Raw genomic sequence first — 20,303 nt, forward strand, 5'->3', positions numbered from 1 at the left:
AAATGTTGCCTACTCGAGTGTTTTTTCCTTCCTCATGCACTTGCTTTCAGCTTGATTAGGGTACGACATAGATGGATCAGATCTTGGCATACCTTGAGAATCGAGTGATCCCTGATAATGATGTGTCAGCTGAAAGGGTCATGCGGCAAGTCCGTAGATACTCCCTGGTAAAGGGATGTGTCGGTGACATGGGAACTAGGGGTCCCCGAGTCCCAAGGCCAGGACAGCAGAATGCCACGTGATGCCTTCCCTTAGGGATCATCTCCCCGAGGGCCGAGAAGAGTTAGTTCCGGGAGTGGTGCTCGGGGTCATGATCAGTAGTCCCCGAGTACCCAGAGTTCCCTGAGAACCTGAGAAGAGCCAATTCCGAGAGTGGTGCTCGGGGCCATGAACAGTAGTCCCCGAGTACCCAGAGTTTCCCGAAGACCCGAGAAGAGCCAGTTCCGGGAGGGGTGCTCGGGGCCGTGAACAGTTGGCCCCTGAGCACCCATAGTTTCTCGAGGACCCAAGAAGCCCCTTGCCGATGGACCCCACAAAGGCTCCACGGTGAGGTGTCAATCGGTGGGAGGCCCGATGCTGCATTTAAGAGGGAGAGTGACCGTCACATCCAACCACTCCCCCCCCCCACGCCTATTGTACTGAGTACGTCAGTCCCTGCCACCGCCTGGCAGGAAGGCGTGGGGATGTTTAATGCGACGGGTCCCATCGCACGTCACCCTGCGGGGCCCATAAAGGAAACGGTTTGGAGATATCGTCGCTGGGCTCGAGGCGTATCGCTGCCACCTTGCCGTGTTAGATCTGCTTTGACCGAACAGGCATGCGAGGCAGTTCGGCGGTTGCCTGGTGGGCCTCCCCTGCACCTGCTAAAGTTGGACGTAATGGGCGATGGGACCGACCGAAGGCGCATTTTCAACCCCTGTAACAATCAAACTGTAGCCCCATGACAGTTGCTTTCCATTTATGGCTCAGGGAACTTGTGCCCCCACTCTGGGCACACCGAGCCTCCTCCGATAGGATAAAAGGGGGGGGGGTGCACTCCGTGGAAAGACAAGCTGGAAGCGAGAAGTAAGACCGGAGCTCAAGACTTGATAGATAGAGCAAAAAATCTTGTAACACAGAGATCTAGAGAAAGGCATTCCAAGAGCATTAATAGCACATCATACACACAGGAGTAGGGTATTACGCTCCGTGCGGCCCAAACCTGTCTAAAATCTCTTGTGCATTTACTCTCACTAGCCAACGATTATCCGTCCCACCTAGATCTCACACATTCGTGTTAAATCCACGTACCAGGTAGATCCAGAATCACCCCCCGGCCGAATCTCAAAGGGGGTCCGTCAGGATCCCCGCTTGCGTTGTTCATCCTCCGACAGCTGGCGCGCCAGGTAGGGGGGTTGCATCCCTGAATCCGCCTTATTTTCTGTAGGAAAAATGGCGGGCGGACATTGTCTTCAGCGCACTAGCTCAAACTCGAGCGAAGAAGTGGAGGACGTGGCCCAAGAGGCCCCAGCTCCTGTTGTTCCTCAGCAGCAACAACAGTCGGCCCGTACGGCGCCTCCCTACATCGGGGACAACGGCGTTGGGCCCAGCAGGGCAGCCGCTGCCGTAGGCGAGCCGCCAAACCCTCAACAAGCGGCAAACGCCCCTACCGCAAGGTCGGTATCCAGACAACGCCGGGCGCCGTTGCGGCATAGGCTCACCTTCAGTGACGCCAGCCCTGGGAGTGCTTTGCTTGCGGCACAAGCACTCCTCAGGCAATCCGCCTGTCCAGGCAGTGGGGGAAACCCCGGAGGGCCGTTGGCTGCAGGAGGTGGCCGCCCTGGTGGGCACGGTTCACCAACAAGTACTTATCGAAAGTTCTCGCGCCACCTCCCATCGTGGTGCAACAAGAGCCAGACCATCTTCGGGTAGCAGCAGAATCGGCCGGGGGGGCTCCAGACGAAGTGCTTCCCCTTGCTCACAATAGGAGCTCAGGACCTCCGCTTGCACCTCAATGAGCGGAGGGCTATCGAGGATGTGCACGTTACACTCGAGCGCCACCAGGAGTCCCGGCGCGAGGCTGAGGCAGAGGACCATGCTTCCTCTATGCCGGCCCGCGACCGCCAGGGTTCCCTGGTGCGCCGGCGTTCGCCCCCCAAGGGCGCTGCTGGCGCCGTGGGATACGGCACAGGCTGCCGCGCATTTACCAGCGAGCTTCGCCGGGTCAACTGGCCCACGAAGTTCCGGCCAGAACTACCAAAGAAGTACGACGTGTCCATCGACCCCATCGAGTTCCTCCAAATCTGCACCACCGTCGTCCAAGCAGCGGGCGGGAATGAAAAGGTGATGGCCAACTACTTCCACATGGCCTTGAGGAGCTCTGCCCGCTCTTGGCTTATGAACTTACCCAGAGATCCTGGGACGATCTGTGCCACCAATTTGTGGCTAATTTTCAGGGCACTTTCACGCACCCCATCCTGGAGTGCGACCTCCACGCCGTTAAGCAGCCGGAGGGGGAGACGCTGAGGTGCTTCATACAGCGTTTCAGCTAGGTTCGCAACACCTTTCCGTGGATCACCCCCCACACCATCATTATCGCCTTCCGGCAGGGCATCCGTGACGAGCGGATGCTCGAGAAGCTAGGTACGCACGAGGTCGAGACCACTACGGAGCTCTCGCATTGGCCGACGAGTGCGCTAAGGTGGTGGAGGCTCGGGCGTGGCATGTCCCGCGCCCTAAGCAACCCGCTACCGACAAAGCAGGTCCTTCCCGCTCTGACAAGTGGGAAAATAAAAAGAGGAAGAAGTACGACGCTGCCCCTGTCGTGCCGGCGGAGGGCGCTGCCCTCAGGCTGGCACGTCGGGCGGCTGTCGACAAGAAGCCCGCTCCCGCGAGGCCCGAGCCGGGAAAATGGTGTGAAATCCACCAAACCGACTGGCACGACCTCACTAAGTGTTGATCGGTCAAGGGTCTCGTGGAGCAGCGCCAGAAGGAGCGCGAGGAGCGCCGCAGGGGTGGCGATGACAAGGCTGCCCCCGAAAATCAAGAGCTCGGGTTCCAGGAGCCTGAGCACACCGTCGCTTTCATCGATGGAGGCGCATACACGCCCCCCTCTCGTCGCTGCGTCAAGACAATACGGCGTGAGGTGCGCTCAGCAACCCCGGGCGTTGCGGCCGTAAGGCCTCTAAAGTGGTCGGAGACCCTGATCACCTTCAGTTAGGTAGACCACCCCGCGTGCAGGGGTGGAGCGACTACCTCTGGTAGTGTCCCCCACCATCTACAATGTGAAGGTCACCCGAGTGCTGGTCGACGGGGGTGCAGGTCTGAACCTCCTGTCCCAGGACGCCTTCAAGAAGTTGCAGGTGCCTTCAAGGCGCCTAAAGTCGTCCCTCCCCTTTTATGGGGTGACACCGGGACACACACTACCCCTCGGGCAGGTTGAGCTGCCCGTCACCTTTGGGAGTCGGGACAATTTCCAGACGGAGAACGTCATCTTCGATATCGCGAAAGTCTCTCTCCCCAACAACGCAATCCTCGGGCGCCCTGCGCTCGCCTGGTTCATGGTGGTGACACACTACACCTACCTCACGGTCAAGATGCCGGGCCCTGCTGGCCCCATCTCTGTGTCCGCCGAGATTGGCAGCGCCGTCTCCTGCGTTGAGCTGCTATACTCGGCCTTGGTCTCCGCTCGAGCCGAGGTCGAAGGACACCTAGGGGGCCCGGGACCCTCTTCATGCAAACCCCGACTCGTCGTTGATACCTCCATCCCCACGAAGGAGGTCATGGTGGGCGAAGACTCATCCTAGGTTATCCGAATCTGTGGTGACCTGGGCGACAAATAGAAAAGCACGCTCGTCGCCTTCCTCTGGGCAAATGCTAACGTGTTTGCATGGCAGCCGTCAGATATGCCCAGGATCCCTAGGGAGGTGATTGAGCACCACCTTGTTGTGCGACCAGACGCACGGCCGGTGAGGTAGAAGATCCGCCGGTAGGCGCCCGAGCGCCAGGAGTTCATCCGGGGGCAAGTCAACAAGCTCCTTGATGCCGGCTTCATCCGAGAAGTCCTCCACCCGGAGTGGCTAGCAAATCCTGTTGTCGTCCCGAAGGCCAACGGCAAGCTGCGGATGTGTGTCAACTACCCCGACCTTAACAAGGCTTGTCCAAAAGATCCTTTTCCTTTACCCCAGATAGACCAGATAGTCGATTTCACCGCGGGGTGCGATCTTTTGTGTTTTTTAGATGCAAATTCGGGTTATACCAAATTCGCATGGCCATGCAGGACGAGGAAAAAACATCTTTTATTTCCCCAGTGGGGACTTATTGCTATGTGTCAATGCCTTTTGGTTTGCGCAACGCTGGTTCTTCATTCTAGCGGGCTATGCACATTACCCTTAACACGCAGGTTGGTCGTGATGTCGAAGCTTATGTTGACGACCTTGTGGTCAAGTCCCGAGATTGGGCCACCCTGCTGTAAGATTTGGCCGAGACCTTTAATCATCTTCGCAGCACCCGCCTAAAGCTCAACCCCGAGAAGTGCGTCTTCGGGGTACCCACGGGCAAGCTCCTCGGTTTCTTGGTTTCCAGCCGAGGAATCGAGGCCAATCCAGAGAAGATCCGGGCCATCGAGCAGATGCATCCCCCTGCTCGACTCAAAGAGGTCCAGCGTCTTGCTGGCTGCATGGCGGCCCTGGAGCGTTTCATCTCCAAGCTCGGGGAGCGAGGGCTCCCACTCTTCAAATTGCTGAAGAAGACCGGTTATTTCGACTGGACACCAGAGGCCGAGAAGGCCTTCCAAGACTTGAAGAAGTATCTCACCTCACCGCCCGTACTGGTAGCCCCCTCCGAGGGCAAACCTTTATTGCTCTACGTCTCGACCACTCCTCAGGTCATGAGCATGGTACTGGTGGTGGAGCGTGATGAGTGCTCGGGGTAAGTTGCTGGGTCCGAGCTCTCGGTCGCCCCCGAGCAGCCTACATGTCTCGGGGCCCCTCCCGACCAGGGAGTCGAGCCCAAGACCTTGGCCCCTCCCGACCAGGGAGTCGAGCCCGAGACCTTGGCCCCTCCCGACCAGGGAGTCAAGCCTGAGACCTCGGCCGGCCCCGACCGCTGCGCCGAGCTCGGGGGTTGTGACAAGTCCTCAGGTAAGGCCATAGTCCGGGCCCGTCGGATACAGCGACAGGTGTACTTCGTCAGTGAAGTCCTCCGAGACTCCAAGACAAGATACCCCAAAGCCCAAAAGATGCTTTATGTAGTGCTCATCGTCCAGGAAGCTGTGTCACTACTTCCAAGCGCACAAGGTCTCGGTGGTAACCACATACCCACTGGGGCCGATCCTGCGGAACCGAGAAGGCACCGGGCGTATCGTTAAGTGGGCGGTCGAGATCGCAGAATTCGATCTGCACTTCATCAGCCGCTAAGCGATCAAGAGCCAGGCTCTGTCCGACTTCGTGGCAGAGTGGACGCTGGTCCCCGTGATCGACAATAAAGAGTTGTCCGCTTACTCCGGGCAAGACGGGCTTGGGTACTGGGTCATGCACTTTGACAGCTCCCTCAAGCTGAAAGACGTGGGGGCTGGAGTGGTGCTAACCTCCCCAACGGGTGAAGTACTCCAGTATGTCGTGCAGCTACATTTCTGAGCGACCAACAATATGGTGGAATACGAGGGCCTTATCGTTGGCCTCCGAGCAGCAGTGGGTCTCGGGATCCGGGTGCTGCTTGTCAAGGGAGACTCCCAACTGGTGTTCAACCAAGTATCCAAGGAATACCAGTGCGCAGACCTGTAGATGGCGGCGTACGTGGTGGAAGTCAGGAGGCTGGAGTGGCACTTCGATGGCCTGGAGCTGCGGCATATACCTCGCCGCGACAACGCTCTGGCCGATGACCTCTCCCGCCTGGCCTTCGTCCGGGCGCTCATCTTGGCCGAAACCTTTGAAGAAAGGCTCACACGGCCATCCGTCCTACCTGCCGACCAGGATGAAGGGGAACCCTCGAGCCTAGTTGGGGGAACCCAGGTCGCACCCTCAGTGGGAGGTCCCGTCAGGGTGCCACCACCCAGCGAGTGCGCTGCGCTTGTTGGTAGTTCTCAAGAATCCTCGTGGATCGACGAGATCCGAGGGTACTTGAAAGAAAACATCCTTTCCGGGGATGATGCCTCTGCGGAGAGGATTGCACGGCAGTGCAAACGCTATGCCATTGTAGATGGGAATCTCTACCGGCGCAGCACGGATGGTGTCCTCTTGAGATGCATCACCCGGGCAGAAGGCAGTGAGCTCCTCACTGAGATACACGAGGGCGAGTGCGGTGGCCATGCATCATTCTGCACGCTGGTCGGGAAGGCCTTTTGGCAAGGCTTCTATTGGTCTACAGCCCTCTAGGATGCTTCCGAGTTGGTTCGGCGCTGTAGGGCGTGCCAGTTCCACGCAAAGCAGATTCACCAGCCAGCTCAGGCTCTTCATACCATCCCCCTATCTTGGCTCTTCGCGGTCTGGGGGCTGGACATCTTAGATCCATTCTCCGAGCAATTAGGGGCTATGAGTACCTCTATGTTGCCATCGACAAATTCACAAAGTGGCCGAAGGAGGTCCTAGGTTTTAAGGTTACCAAGAACACGGCAATCCAATTCATCCGCGGTATCACAAGTCGCTTCAGTGTCCCGAACACCGAACAGAATCATCACCGACAATGGCACCCAGTTCACAAGTACCCTATTCGGGGAATCCATGGAAAGACAAGCTGGAAGCGAGAAGCAAGACCGGAGCTCAATACTTGATAGATAGAGCAAAAAACCTTGTAACACAGAGATCCAGAGAAAGGCATTCCAAGAGCATTAATAGCACATCATACACACAGGAGTAGGGTATTACGCTCCGTACGGCTCGAATCTGTCTAAAATCCCTTGTGCATTTACTCTCACTAGCAGATGATCATCTGTCTCGCCTAGATCTCATGCATTCACGTTAAATCCACGTACGAGGTAGATCCAGAATCAGCCCCCCCGGCCGAATCTCAAAGGGGGTCCCTCAGGATCCCCGCTTGCGGTGTTCATCCACTGACAGGATGCCTTTACCGTAGGGGGAGTAATGGTCTTTTACTGAATGCATTACTCAGGAAGAGGGGAGCACAGTGCTATCTGATATTCATGGAGCCATATGTGGTAGCCACACTTCATACCGTACTCTGGTAGAAAAAGCACTCCGGCAAGGATTCTATTGGACCACGGCCCTCTAAGATGATTGCGAGCTAGTGAAACAGTGTGAGTCGTGTCAGTACCATGGCCGATAGACCAATCTACCAGCCTAAGCACTACAAACCATACCAATCTCTTGGTCTTTCATTGTTTGGGAGCTCAATATTGTTGGACTGTTCCCTAAGGCCTCTGGTGGTTTTGAATTCCTATTTGTGGCAGTTGATAAGTTTACTAAGTGGATCAAAGCTAATCTTATCAGGAAAATAACCACCGCAGTGGTGATAAAGTTCATACGAGAGTTGGTAGTGTGGTTTGCTAATCCAAACTGCATAATCAGGATAACAGTACTCAGTTCGCCAGTAGTGCTTTCAGAGTCTGCTGCGAAGAGATCATGACCATAGTTTGCTACGCGTCAGTTGCACACCCTCAAAGCAATGGACATGTCAAAAGGGCGAATGCGATGACACTGCATGGGGTCAAAACCCGGGTCTTTGATGGGCTTATGAATTATTTGAGATGCTAGGTGGACGAGCTCCCCACATTACTCTGGTTGCTACGAATGACCCCCAGTAGGGTTACGGCTAAAACTCCCTTCTTTTTAGTTTTCGGCACTAAGGCAATGCTCCCCTCTGAGATTGCCCTCCAATCTCCTCGAGTGACTAACTACTTGGACGTTGACCATGTGAGGCAACAAGAGGATGACATAAACTTGATCAAAGAGTTCCAAGATCGCACTCTAATTTGAGCAGCCGAATACCAATAGAGCCTCAGACGATACCTACAAGAGAGAACACTGGTCGTAGGTGACCTCGTCCTTTGACAGATTCAAAATATGATAGGTCAGAACAAGCTCTCCCCCAAGTGGTAGGGGCCCTACAAAGTGGTTGATGTTACCCGACCTAGTGTGGTCAAGTTAGCCATAGAGGATGGCTGTGAATTGCACAATTCTTGGAACATAGCCCATTTGTGCAAGTTCTATGTATGAGGCTACTCGAAAATGAGCCATTTTTTCTCCTTTTTTTAATAGAATCTTCCAGATGAGCGTGGAACATGGCTTGTATGTTTTTCTGAATCGAAGACAAAATTCTCTATTTTGTAGGATCTCCTGGATAAGAACGGTCTCCCATCGACTTGTAAGTTTTTCCAATTCAAAAGCCAGACTGCTTGGTCGGTAGTGCTACTACCGACTAGGCGATCGGGGGCTAAAGTGTTTTAGGTTTTTTTATGTTGTCACTTTATGTTGACTGATCACTCACATGGTGACTGCCAAATTATTTGGGGAGGAATAAAAACTATCGCCCACATAGTTTCAGGGGTATAGACGGCTAATGGATACTGACCATGAGGCAACAAGCCCAAACTCAGGTCAAGCACTGGTCGCCACCGAAGGGCTTGTCAGGCTAAGAGCTATCCTAGGCACCACGAACCTAGCTAGCGAGTGGTACGGAAAGCCAGGATTCCCTCTAGAAGTAACGACCAGCCGAGCCATTTCACCGCACGAGCATGAAAAAACTTATATGAAAACAAGTCCTTGAGTACAAAAAGACCATTCAGATAGTGCCTGGGGAGCGGGTTATAATGATTTTGGTTCAATTTCCCTAGGATACGAAGATGTCCCTCAGTGGGTCGAATTGGACGATCCAAAGAAGGGAATGAGCTGCGTACAGGAATGCGTCTATGTGGTCACCGAGCTCTGTCGTGGTCCACTGAACACCACTAAAGATGGCAGAGACTACCGGAACAAGGTTGAGGTTGGGAAACTGATCGTTGATGCAGCCAAGGGCAAGACAGGAGCCAGAGACTCCGATCTCGAAGAGGTGGTCGCCGATAGTCTCGTGAAGCCTCTACTCGAGGTCACTTGCCTCCTTGGAGGCTGCCAGAAACCATTCGATATGTCCGGGCATGGTATCCTTGGTGGCCTGAAGCAGCAAGTCAAAGGGGGTGAACGACTGGCTAAGGCAATAGTAGAAGTACTCCCTTCGTTGGTCATTCTCCCTTGATGTCCGCTCCAAGTCCCTTTGAACCGGGAGCAGTTCATGCTGACAAGTGGTCAAAAATAAGTCACAGAGCACGCAAAGGTTAACTGGTCGTGTATTACTCGGTTAGCCTAAGACTACACATAGCTTAGCCAGTGGAAAGACCAGCTCACCTTGAAAATCACTCTGAAGGATCTCTCGCTCAACCGCAAACCCAAGCTCCTGCACGGCCACTGCCTCCAGACTGTGCTGCTCACAGCAGCGACACAAGCCCATCAAAGAAATGAAGAAGGTCAATCGGACATCATACGAACTTAAATTACAGACTGGTGTTTACTCTTCCTCCATCTCCACCCTAAAGAGAGACCCTATGAACTTCAGCCGCCCTTGGCACTCCACCTCCAAATTCACCTCTGCTTCGGAGCTGGTAGCCACGACCCCCCTCCTGAACGATATCAAGGTTCAAGTTGGGGTCGCGGTTATGGTAGCATCGGAGAACATACCCTGCTCCGTCTTTGCCGTCTTCACCACATCCTCCACGTTCCTGGCCATCAGTGTGCCCAAGATCTGGGTGAAATTCTCCTCTAGGACATTGATGGAGTAGGTCCAGCCCTACGCGGACTCTTCCTTTGGCTCGTTGGCTTCCAACCCTATGATCCTCAGGGCCCCAGCTCATCCTCCATCAGCTTGGATTATTGAGCGACGAGCGCAACCGCCTCCTCTTGAGATGCAGTCTTCTCCTATTAAAGTGTGGCATTCTCCCGCTAAAGCGAGCGCCTTGCCTCCTTTTCCTCAGCCACCAGCCTCTCCATCTTGGTGCATCTAAAGTTTGTCGCCTCCTTTCTCAATGATCAACTAGCTAATGGAGGCGAGGAGGCTGGCGACGAGGGAGAGCAGGTTGGAGGCCGGAGCCGACCCCCTGATATGCTCCGAATGTGAAGGGATCACAACGAGCACTTCAAGCAGTGTTGGGACTGCAATTGACTCGAGGGTTCGAATGTTCGACTGAGGCACCAGAGGAGGAGTTTCCACCAGTGTAGTCCATGGGATGGAAGACATGCAGCAACAACAAGTTGTTCAGTCAAGAAAAGAACTTGAAATGTCGACGCCTAACTATGGAGCTTACCATGTGGTCAGAGCGAAGAGCACAACTCTTGACCTCATGAAACCACTGAGTTGACCCATTAGGGAGGCCACATCCGCTGTCGTGCTGTGAGTAGTGGCATCCCATGGGCGCGTTTGGATGCTTTCGCGGAAACCAAATCCTCTGCCGATGTCTTCTCCCCTTGAATGGGGGATCAACAAATAGACTGGTTGAACCCAGCTAGCTTGGGGAGTGACTGATCGCTCCTCTGGTGGCCGACACTACTCGTCGTACCTCCGCTTGTGGTCGACTTTTAATTGTAAGCAGTCTGATCCCCAGATAGCTCAGGGCGAGGCTAGTCGCACCTCTGCTAACTAGTACTGCGTATCAGATCTCCACTTGTGATCAACATCCGTCCTAGGGCTGTTTGGATGCCTCTGCGACTAGAGGGGTCAGAGGCGCCACCAGATCGATCAGGAGGAGGAAGGGACGCGCTCTGTTGGGCGCTCAAGTGGAGATCCCTATCAATTCCACTCCCTGGGGTAGCCTACCGGAGGCCTCCAGGACCTCGTCGATGACCGGGTGCAGAACGTCAACCTCTGAAAGAACCTGTAATGGCGTCAACTATAAAAATCCAGGTCATAGGAAAGCTCAGGAGCGAGAATTTTGGAAATGTCGAACTTACCTGTAACATCCTGAGTTTTTAAACATGTTAATTAATTGTAAATTTCACTTTCAATTAAAATTTTTTATGATTAATTAAGCTAACTAAAGTCATGGAAATATGTGTATGTATACCAGTATGTATACATTCATATATGTTAAATGGACTAAGTATTCTAAGTTGCACTAAGTTTATTTCTAAATTAGTCCCTGCATAGAATTGGTTCGTATATATATTGGTTTGGGGTTTTTATGGTTCCTTGTATGTGGAGAATTGAAATTAAATGCCTCTCTGTTTCAATTCTACTCTTAGTTCCCTTCAGCTCAACTCAAATTGGATTCAAATCCCTTGAATTCAAATCATCTTCCGAAAATCAAGATCCAAGACCAAATCACAATTGAAATATACTTATTTGAATTAACCTGAATCCCTAGTCAAAGCCAAATTCAAATACCTAATTTGATTTAAAATCAAATTTCTTTTCTTTTTTCCATTTTCTCTCACGGGCTCAATCTTCCCTCCCTTCTCTCTTGGTCAGCCCAATCAGCCCAGCCCCCTTTCTCCCTTCCTCCCGTGCGTTCGTCACACTCGCTTGTGCTACCGGCCCAGGTCACCCGCCAGCACGCCCGCGTGAGCATGGTCATCTGCGTGTCGACCATCTGCTGCTTGGCCACCCATGCTCCCTCCTCCCTCCTCCACCCCACCGCCGTGATGCACCAGACGTCATTTCCCCTCCGAGAAAATATCTCTGTGCATCCTCCGCTCCCTCGCTCCCTCTCTTTTCTTTTTGCCCATGCTCGCGTTGCCCATGCCTCTGCGTCATGTGACTTCCGTGCCCACGGACGCGCATGGACGGTGTAGAGTGTCCATGCCATGGGAAAAGAGATGGGCGTTGCCCCACCACCTCACCGATGTGCTACCGCCGACGACTGCATGACAACATGCATCACACCGCCTCACTACTCCGCCTCCCTCTATTAATAGAGCCTCCTGAACCCTCTCTCTCTCTCTCTCTCTCTCTCTCTCTATGTGTGTGTGTGTGTGTGTGTGTGTGCGTGTTTCCCCAAATCGATGCCACCGCTGCTCGCCATCATCGATCTGCCACCCACGTGCTGCCGAGGGGCCCTAGGAGGATGATACCTCCCCAGTGTCAGTCTTCATCGACCAGAAGCCTAACAGGAGGCCGTCCGAGCCTTCAACCGAGCCACACTGCCATCACCTCTTTGATGAATCATCGGTCGTTGCCCTGTCCGTCGCCGTTCTTGCTCTCGGTGAGCCTCCCAGTTCCTTCACACGTCCACCTAAGTAGCATGTCGCTACCCCCAAGCTCCTTAGCATGTAGACGTGTGCTGCCATGCTCATGTTTCTGCCGCCATGCAAATACTCGTTGCCAGCATGCTTGTGCTTTATGATGTGGTCCAGCCATCATGCCGAGAAGCCTAGGGGCGCTAGCCCCGTTTACCTTGCAGGTTGGCACCTCCCAGTACAGGGGAGGTGCTGCCCGATTTGCTAGCATCGCAGCCATCCACTTGGGTCGCCGCCTGGTGTCATTCCCGTCGTCGGCCGTCGTCAAGGAGCCCCTAGCTGAGTTCTCATCATGAGTAGATAGCAGGTGTTAGCTTCTTGTCGTGAAACTATGTTGGAAACTCAACTCCGGTGAGCTCACCCATGCTCCTTCGCCACAATCGCTTCCCGCCGGCCGCTTGTTCCCCTCTACCACTACTCCCCGCCAGCACGCCCGCGCGTGCTCTAGGAACAGCCACTAGTGGCCTGCCAGGCTGGCCCAGCCGCCCAAAGGCCGCGCCTAGTGGACCAGCCCAGCTCCACAACCCGTGAATCAGCCAGCCCAAAACCCGAGTGGCCTGGCATGGTGCAGCCCAAGCCCGGACCCAGCCCATCCAAGCCCACTTTGGCCCAACTAGTATTGTTCATGTGGGTCCAGGCCACTATTCAGTGGGTCCCACCCATGGGCCCCATCTATGAATTGTGTACTTTCATAATTTCCTGATTTAATTTTAGATTAAATATTCCATGAGTCATAACTTCTCCGTTCTAGCTCTGATTTTGGCAATTCTTTCGAATTCATCTAAATTCAAGATCTACCTATCCATAATAATATGATATCCATTAGGGCTCATGTGGTTTTCCATTTGGTGTTATTTGATTCTTTTCTAGTGTCATCGTTATTTATTTTAGTCGCAATTGCAGAACCACCATAATTCTGCAAGTGTTGCGCCGGGATCATCAGGAGCGAGGAGGATCCTGACTACAACCAATACCTTGAAGAGATCCTCGAAGAAGGAAAGTCCTATCTCCTTGATCATATAGAATCTATGTTTTCAACTAATCTACATGATCAACTAAAACTGGACTTATATGGCATGTGCTATGTATTGCGCTTTTACAAACTGCTTGTAGTAGTTGGTCCTATTAAACACTTTCCATGCCATAAATGTTATCATCCAAAGTACATATCAACCTAGGATTACTTGTTATTATATATATTAATGACAGACGATGCCTTGTTATCTAGCATGCTTAGGATTGAATACGCTACTCAGATACATTGCTTTTAAAACATCTCTCCTTAGAGATAAGATTTACTGTTATCAATGATAACTCATCTACCATAAATCCTTGATGGTTGTTAATTCTGTGATGGTTGTAAAATCCTTGATGTCGTGTGGGATATGATGTGTGATGTGTAAAAATGGGTGAAAACTGTTTGGCGGGGGCAGGTGGAGTAGTACTCTGGATGAGGATGCTCCAAGGGGCTTAAGTTACCTCTGTGGTATTCATTGCCGAAAAGATACATGCCCTTGGCATTTAAGGACCGAGTCATTGCACCGTCATGCTTTGCCACCCCGTGCAACCATACGTCCTGAATGTGCAGAACTTGACTTGTTCTTCACCGGACTGAGTTGGGCATCATAGTAGCAAGCTAAGAGCAGCGAGCAGTCAAGTGGCCATATATACCTCTGTTTAAAAGTTGCTAGTACCGGCCTAGGCTTAAAAAGGGGGCTGGCCTTCAGTACATGGACACTGGCGCTTGGGGTAAATCTCGTAGAAAAGCTCGGCAAGAAAGGTGATTAGAGTGTCTCAGTATGATTCGCTTCTCCATTTGCAATGGTTTGAGGCTGAGCATATCGCGTGGGTACAATGTACAATCTCTGCATAGTGTAAATCTATTTGAATAGACATATCCACGGTCATAGACATATGACAGCAGTAACCATTTTGACTAGACTCTGGGTGCATGTATCTTAATGAGTGTGTGTGGATTAGATGTCCGTGTGATGAGGTTACTAGCTCAATCCGCCAGGATCTGTGTGGTACTACAGGTACACCTGATGCGATGATAGGGACTGCGTAGTGAGGTGTAGCACCTCCTAGGACCGAAAAACCCTAGATATAGCTTCTTATCTGGTTTTGAACTGTTTAAACTATTTTAAAGTCAATCACAGATGTTACAATTGAATACCTGCTTAAATTGCTTCGCGCTTAAAAATAAACGGTAAAGCCTCATCCTTGAATTACCCCTTTATGTATCTATCAACACCTTGAAGTATTATAGGGCTTGTTGAGTACCTTCCGTACTCACTCTTACTATCATTCAGATGAGGAAGCTAATACTGACTTCACCGGAGGTGAAGGCAGGGATGAAGAGTAGTCTTAGAAGTCACGTTCGCACCCTAGCTACTTGTGGCTTTGGGTCTTTACTTTCCCTTGTGTTTTTGTTGGCCATTTGGCTAGGTTTGTAATATATTATGGTTTGTAAACCTTTTGTGTATTGAACCTTAATACTTATGTATGAAGTTTGACTATGATACTACAATTGTTATACTGTGCGTATCAGCTATTTGATCCAGGGACTCATACGGGAGGCACAGGAGATCCCGAGTTTAGGGTCTTACATTACCCTCCTACGTTGTGCTCTCTCTAAAGGGGTGAGATCACACGACGGAAGGGCACCAACTGGAGGGCCGTCTTTCCTCGGGGAGCCCGGCATTAGGATTTGAACTCGCGAGTCCATGATGTCGTCGGCAAGATCTGAATAAAAGAAGGGGTGTGAGAGGTCACACACTTTTTGAAAGAAAGAGAGATACCCAGGATTCGATGATGAGGTGACCTATGAAGCTCAACTGGGTCTCGTCATTTAGCCCAGAGTACATGAATGTTGGGTGCACTCGCCTCCACAGGAGACACAGTTGGCGCTTGATGTAGTCACGGGCAACGTCCAACTCCGTTTGCCTAGTTTTTTGAAGCTGACCAACTCGTTTGACAAGTGTTAGTAGCTTTAGGGTGGTCGTGGGTGAATTCCTCTAGTTCTCCGTGACCTGCGCTGGTGCGCTCAGCACACGAAGGTTGTCCAAAGATTCATTGCCTGCAAGGTAGAACCAATCCTCCCTCCAGCCCGACCTCGATGACTTGAGGCCCACCTCGATGTAGGACTCCACGGTGGCATCATGGAGGCGAAATCTACATCTTCTGATGGCCGGCCTGTTCATCGACCGGGCTGTGTAAAAATAATCAAAAGAGGTCAAGGTGTGGCTCAACTCGACAAAATTATCACACAGATGAGCAAAAATGCTCATCATAAGAATGGAGTTGGGGTTGAGGTGGAGGTGGAAGATGTCATAAAATGAGATGACGATAGTGAAGAACTTGGAGAGGGGTGGCACGAGACCCGCCAAGATGAACAAGATAAAGATCACGATCTCCCCTTGGAGGGGGGATGCTCTCCCTGGCACAATACCCTGTGGAAAGGCGGCGGGTGAGCAGGCTAGCCTCGTGCAACGCCTTCAGCCTCGCTGTGTCGCACTTGGATGTGGGAAAGGTGGAATTGTTGCCGGTGCACGCCATTAGATTGCAGTGGAAGATGCTACAAAGTCAAGGACAATGATGGAGATGACAAAAGGATCCGTGGGGAGCTGTGGGTACTCCAATTTAGCGGTCCACCATGGTATCTCAACTGTCACGGGGTCAGATTTGAGCAAAATTCGAAAGGGCGTGCATGGGGAACCGAAATTTCCTCAGGCTTGGCAGCTGTCGGTGACATAGGAACCAGGGGTCCCCGAGTCCCGAGGCCAGGACAGCAGAGTGCCACGTGGTGCCCTCCCTCGGGGATTACCTTCCCAAGGTTTGAGAAGACCAAGTTCCAGGAGAGGGTGCTTGGGGCCATGAACAGTGGTCCCTGAGTACCCGAGTTCCCCGATGACCCGAGAAGACCAAGTACCGGGAAGAGAGTGCTTGGGGCTGCGAGCAGCGACCTCCGAGAAATCAAGTCCCCTGACGACAAGGAAAGCCAAGTATCGGGAAGAGGGTGCTCGGGGCTGCGAACAGTGGCCCCCGAGCACCCGAGTCCCCCGAGGACCCAAGGCAAGTCAGTTCCGGGAGAGAGTGCTCGGGGCCATAAATAGTGGCCCCCGAGCACTCGGCTCACCGAGCACCCGAACAGCCAGTTCCGGGAGAGAGTGCTCGGGGCCTTGAACAATGGTCCCCGAGCACTCAGTTCCCCGAGGACCAAGAAAGGGCATATCCGGGAGAGAGTGCTCGGGGCTGCGAACAGTGGCCCCCGAGCACTCGGTTCCCCGAGGGCCTGAGAAGTCCTTCGCCGGTGGCCCCACAGAGGTCCAGCAGTGAGGTGTCAACTGGTGAGAGGCCTGATGCTATATTTAAGAGGGCGCGTGGCCTGTCACTTCCAATTGACCCCTCACGCTTGCTGCCAGTCCCTGCCACGGCCTGGCAGAGAGGTGTGGGAGCATTTAATGCATAGGTCCCATCGCGCGTCATCCGGCATGCCTCGGGATAACATCGAGAAGCCCAAGGCGCCCCGCCTGCCGCCCTACTCGGTGGCTGTCCGGTGGGCCCTCCCCGCGGCGCCCGTTGAAAAACGGCATGATGGCGAACAAGACCGGACAGGGGCACGTTTTCAACCGTCCCCGTCACCTCGCGCAACAGCCCATGATGGTTGCTTTCCATTTATGGTGCCTTGGAACTCGTGCCATCCTTTCTAGGCACGCTACCGCCCCGGCGGGTATAAAGGCGTGGCGGGCTCCCCGGTGAAGGAAGGACCCAGTTCGGACCAGATCGAATCCTCGGCAATCGGCGACAAGCACAGAAGCTTAGATCGGCCGAAGAACAAGGAGTACGAAGCTCTAGACTAGACAAATATTCTTGTAACCCAGCAAACACTCAGAGAGACATTCTCAGAGCATTTATAGCACACACACAGCAGTAGGGTGTTACGCTCAGTGCGGCCTGAACCTATCCAAAAATCCCCGGAGCATTTACTACTTTTTGCATCCGATCATTCCGCTCCACCTGCATCTCATTTACTCCCATTTATTTCACCTGCAAAACGGATTCAGAATCATCCCCCCGGTCGAATCTCAAAGGGGGTCCCTCCGGATCCCCGCTTGAGGACTTCACCCTCCGACAGCGGCAATTAATGTTTCTCTCTCCCACATCTTCTCTCTCTCTCTCTCTCTCTCTCTCTCTCTCTCTCTCTCTCTCTCTGAACGTTTAACCTCCCTTGGGACACAATTTCTTGAGTCGATCATATATGTGAACTACGTCGACGACCACTCCCCAGGCAAACTTATGTTCACCTAGGGCCCAAGTGGTGCAACCAGACACGTCCACAACCTCAAGGCATGCAGTGACCATGGACCCCTGCGATGAACCACTCAGTCCATCCTAGCCACGAGGGAGCTTAGAGGCTACTGTCGGAGTAATAGGTAAGGAGGTGCCCCCACGTGGTGGGTCCTGCACCGCCAAATGTCAGCCAACAACAAGTATTGTCAAGGCCATGGCCGCCTCACATGACCAAGGCGAGGCTTGCGCGACCAGCCCCCTGCTCGCGAAGCGAGCTCCTGCGAAGACAAACATCACGCAGTCCACCGCTCCTTGACACTCCCGCTGCAGCCTCTCCTCAGCTTCGGGTCCAGCGACCATGGCTCCCTCCCGGACAAGGTCTAGGTTGAAGTTAGGGTCATGACTGTAGTAGCATCAAAAAATATACTCCACAGTCAACCTCACCACCTGTGCCACGTCCTCTACACCCCTCGGCGCCATGGTAGCTCGGAGCTTAGAAATTTTTTCGCCAGGACCTTGATGGTGTAGGCCTAGGCCCAAGCCGTGCAGTTATCCTTAGACTCAGTGGCTCCCAGCCCGAGGCTCCCCAGGGGATCCACTAGCACTTTGAAGGTGTCTTAGAGAATGCTGAGGCTAGAGCATTCATCCTCCTTGAGCTGAGAGTGCTCAGCGGAAAGCGCAGACTTCTCCCGCTAGAGCTCGCCACACCTGTGCTGCAGCAAGCGCCCAACCTCCCTTTCCTGGGCCACCTGTTTCTCTAGCTCAACACACCTGTTGGCCGCCGCTTCCTTCTCCTCAACCAGTCTCTGAAAAGAAGCGGGGATACAGCTAACCAGAGCAAGCAAGTCAGGGGCAGGGCTCCTCGACCGGTGCCACGGGGACCGGAGCCACTGCCGACGCTCCAAGGGACAAAGCCAAAGCTAGCGGAGGGACTGGAATGTCCTGTGAGGGTGCCATCGGAGGGGTCATGACCGGAGCCGTAAGAGCTACCACGGGCTTACAGCAAACAACAGAGTTACATAATCAGGAAGGAAAGGAAATTCAAGGTATGTATACCTACCCAGAGAAACTTATCATGGCGGCAAGGAGCTAAGCACAAGTTTGGTCATCACAAAGTCACCAGATCGATTGGTTAGGGAAGACGACCCTCCTTTGGGGCTGCTAGTACTCAAGGTCCCGTGAGTGCATTTGGACGCCTCCGTGGTAGACAAGTCCTCTGCTAGCCTCTTCCCACACTGCATAGACTCTTGGTCCACGACTGTTTGGTCGGAGCACATCTGGTCGGACTTGACCTGGTCGGGGCCCGCCTGGCCTAGTCGGGTCTAGTCGCGAGGTGCTTAGTCATGGTGAGTTTGGTCAGGGCATTGCGGGTTGGTCTCCTGCTAGCCTGCGCCGCTTGCATGGCCGCTACCCACGATCGCCACCAGACCCTGAGTAGACTGGCCGTCTCCCCAACCTGACAGGTTGGTGTCGCGACCAGATTGGTGGGTATCTGGGGCAGCAACGAGTGACAGGGAGGGTTGGCGGCCTTCACGTTCAATCTCCCAGAAGACCTCCTCGACCTCGTCAACTATCACTCATAGGACATCTACCTCAGAAGATGTTGAAAAATAACTCAAACCATAAGACCCTAAGCAAGGAAAATGCTTAGAGTAGAAAAGTCTAGAAAGATGCTAAACATACCAGTCTAACTCGAGCCCTCTCTGACAGGATGAGATCACACAAGGGGACACACGAAGTACCACCCTTTCTAGCGGCTGCCACCATCAATGACTTGACCCGCAAGTCGATGACCTCATCGGGAAGATCTGATTAAAAGGAATAAGACACCGCTCGACCAATACCTAGCGACAGGGGGATGGCTGTGATGTTACCTGCGAAGTTCTCCTGGGTGTTATCATCACTCTCGGTGTACAGGTACGCCGGGTGTGCTCTCCGTCTAGGGGACACAGTCGGCTCTTGATGAAGCCATGCACGATGTCCAACCCCGACAGGTCAACTTCCACGAGCGTCTTGACCCGGCCGGCAAGGGATAGCAGTTCTGCGGTTGATGTGGGAGAGTTTCCCCAGCTCTCCGCAAGGTGCACTGGCGCATCCGGCACCTGGAGGTTGTCCAAGGAGTCGTCAGTCGTGAGGTAGAACCACTCTTCCCTCCAACCCAACCATGATGATTTGAGATTCATCTCTAGATAGGAGCTCGCAACGCTGTCATGAAGACGAAAGCTACAGCTCCTAGTGGCTGGCCCGGGCTACAACCTAGCCATGTAGAAAAACCAGAAGAGATCAAGGCATGGATCGATCCCTAGGAAGTTTTTGCACATGTGAGCGAAGATGTTCAACATGATGATGGAGTTGGGATTGAGATGGAGGTGGCATAAGTCATAGAATGAGATGACGGTGGTGAAGAACTCGGAGAAGGAGGGGATGACACCCGCCAGGAAGAACAAGGTGAAGATCACGATCTCTCCCTGGCGGGGAGAAGCGACCTCCCCCCAGGGTGATATCCGAAAGACAGGCGGCGTGGAAGCAAGCAATTCTCGTACATCTGCTTTAGCTTTGCGCAGTGCACTTCGACTTGGGGAAGTCAGACTCGTTCCGGTGCGTGGCGCCATGGGAGTACAACGATGGTTTTGGCAAGAGAGATGGGAGGAGATCGGAGGCGATGGGCTTTGGCGCAAGGGCTTGGAGTGTGAAAGGGTTTTCAGGGGCTTCTGTCCTTCGATTTATAGGATCGACACGGTCCTGCCGCCTCGAATTCCGAGGGCCATTTGGGGTACTGAAATTCCCTCAAAGTCCAGTGGCCATCAAGGTTTCTCT

This window comes from Phragmites australis, chromosome 1 (genome assembly GCF_958298935.1).
Source record: "Phragmites australis chromosome 1, lpPhrAust1.1, whole genome shotgun sequence".
NCBI classification, from domain to species: domain Eukaryota; kingdom Viridiplantae; phylum Streptophyta; class Magnoliopsida; order Poales; family Poaceae; genus Phragmites; species Phragmites australis.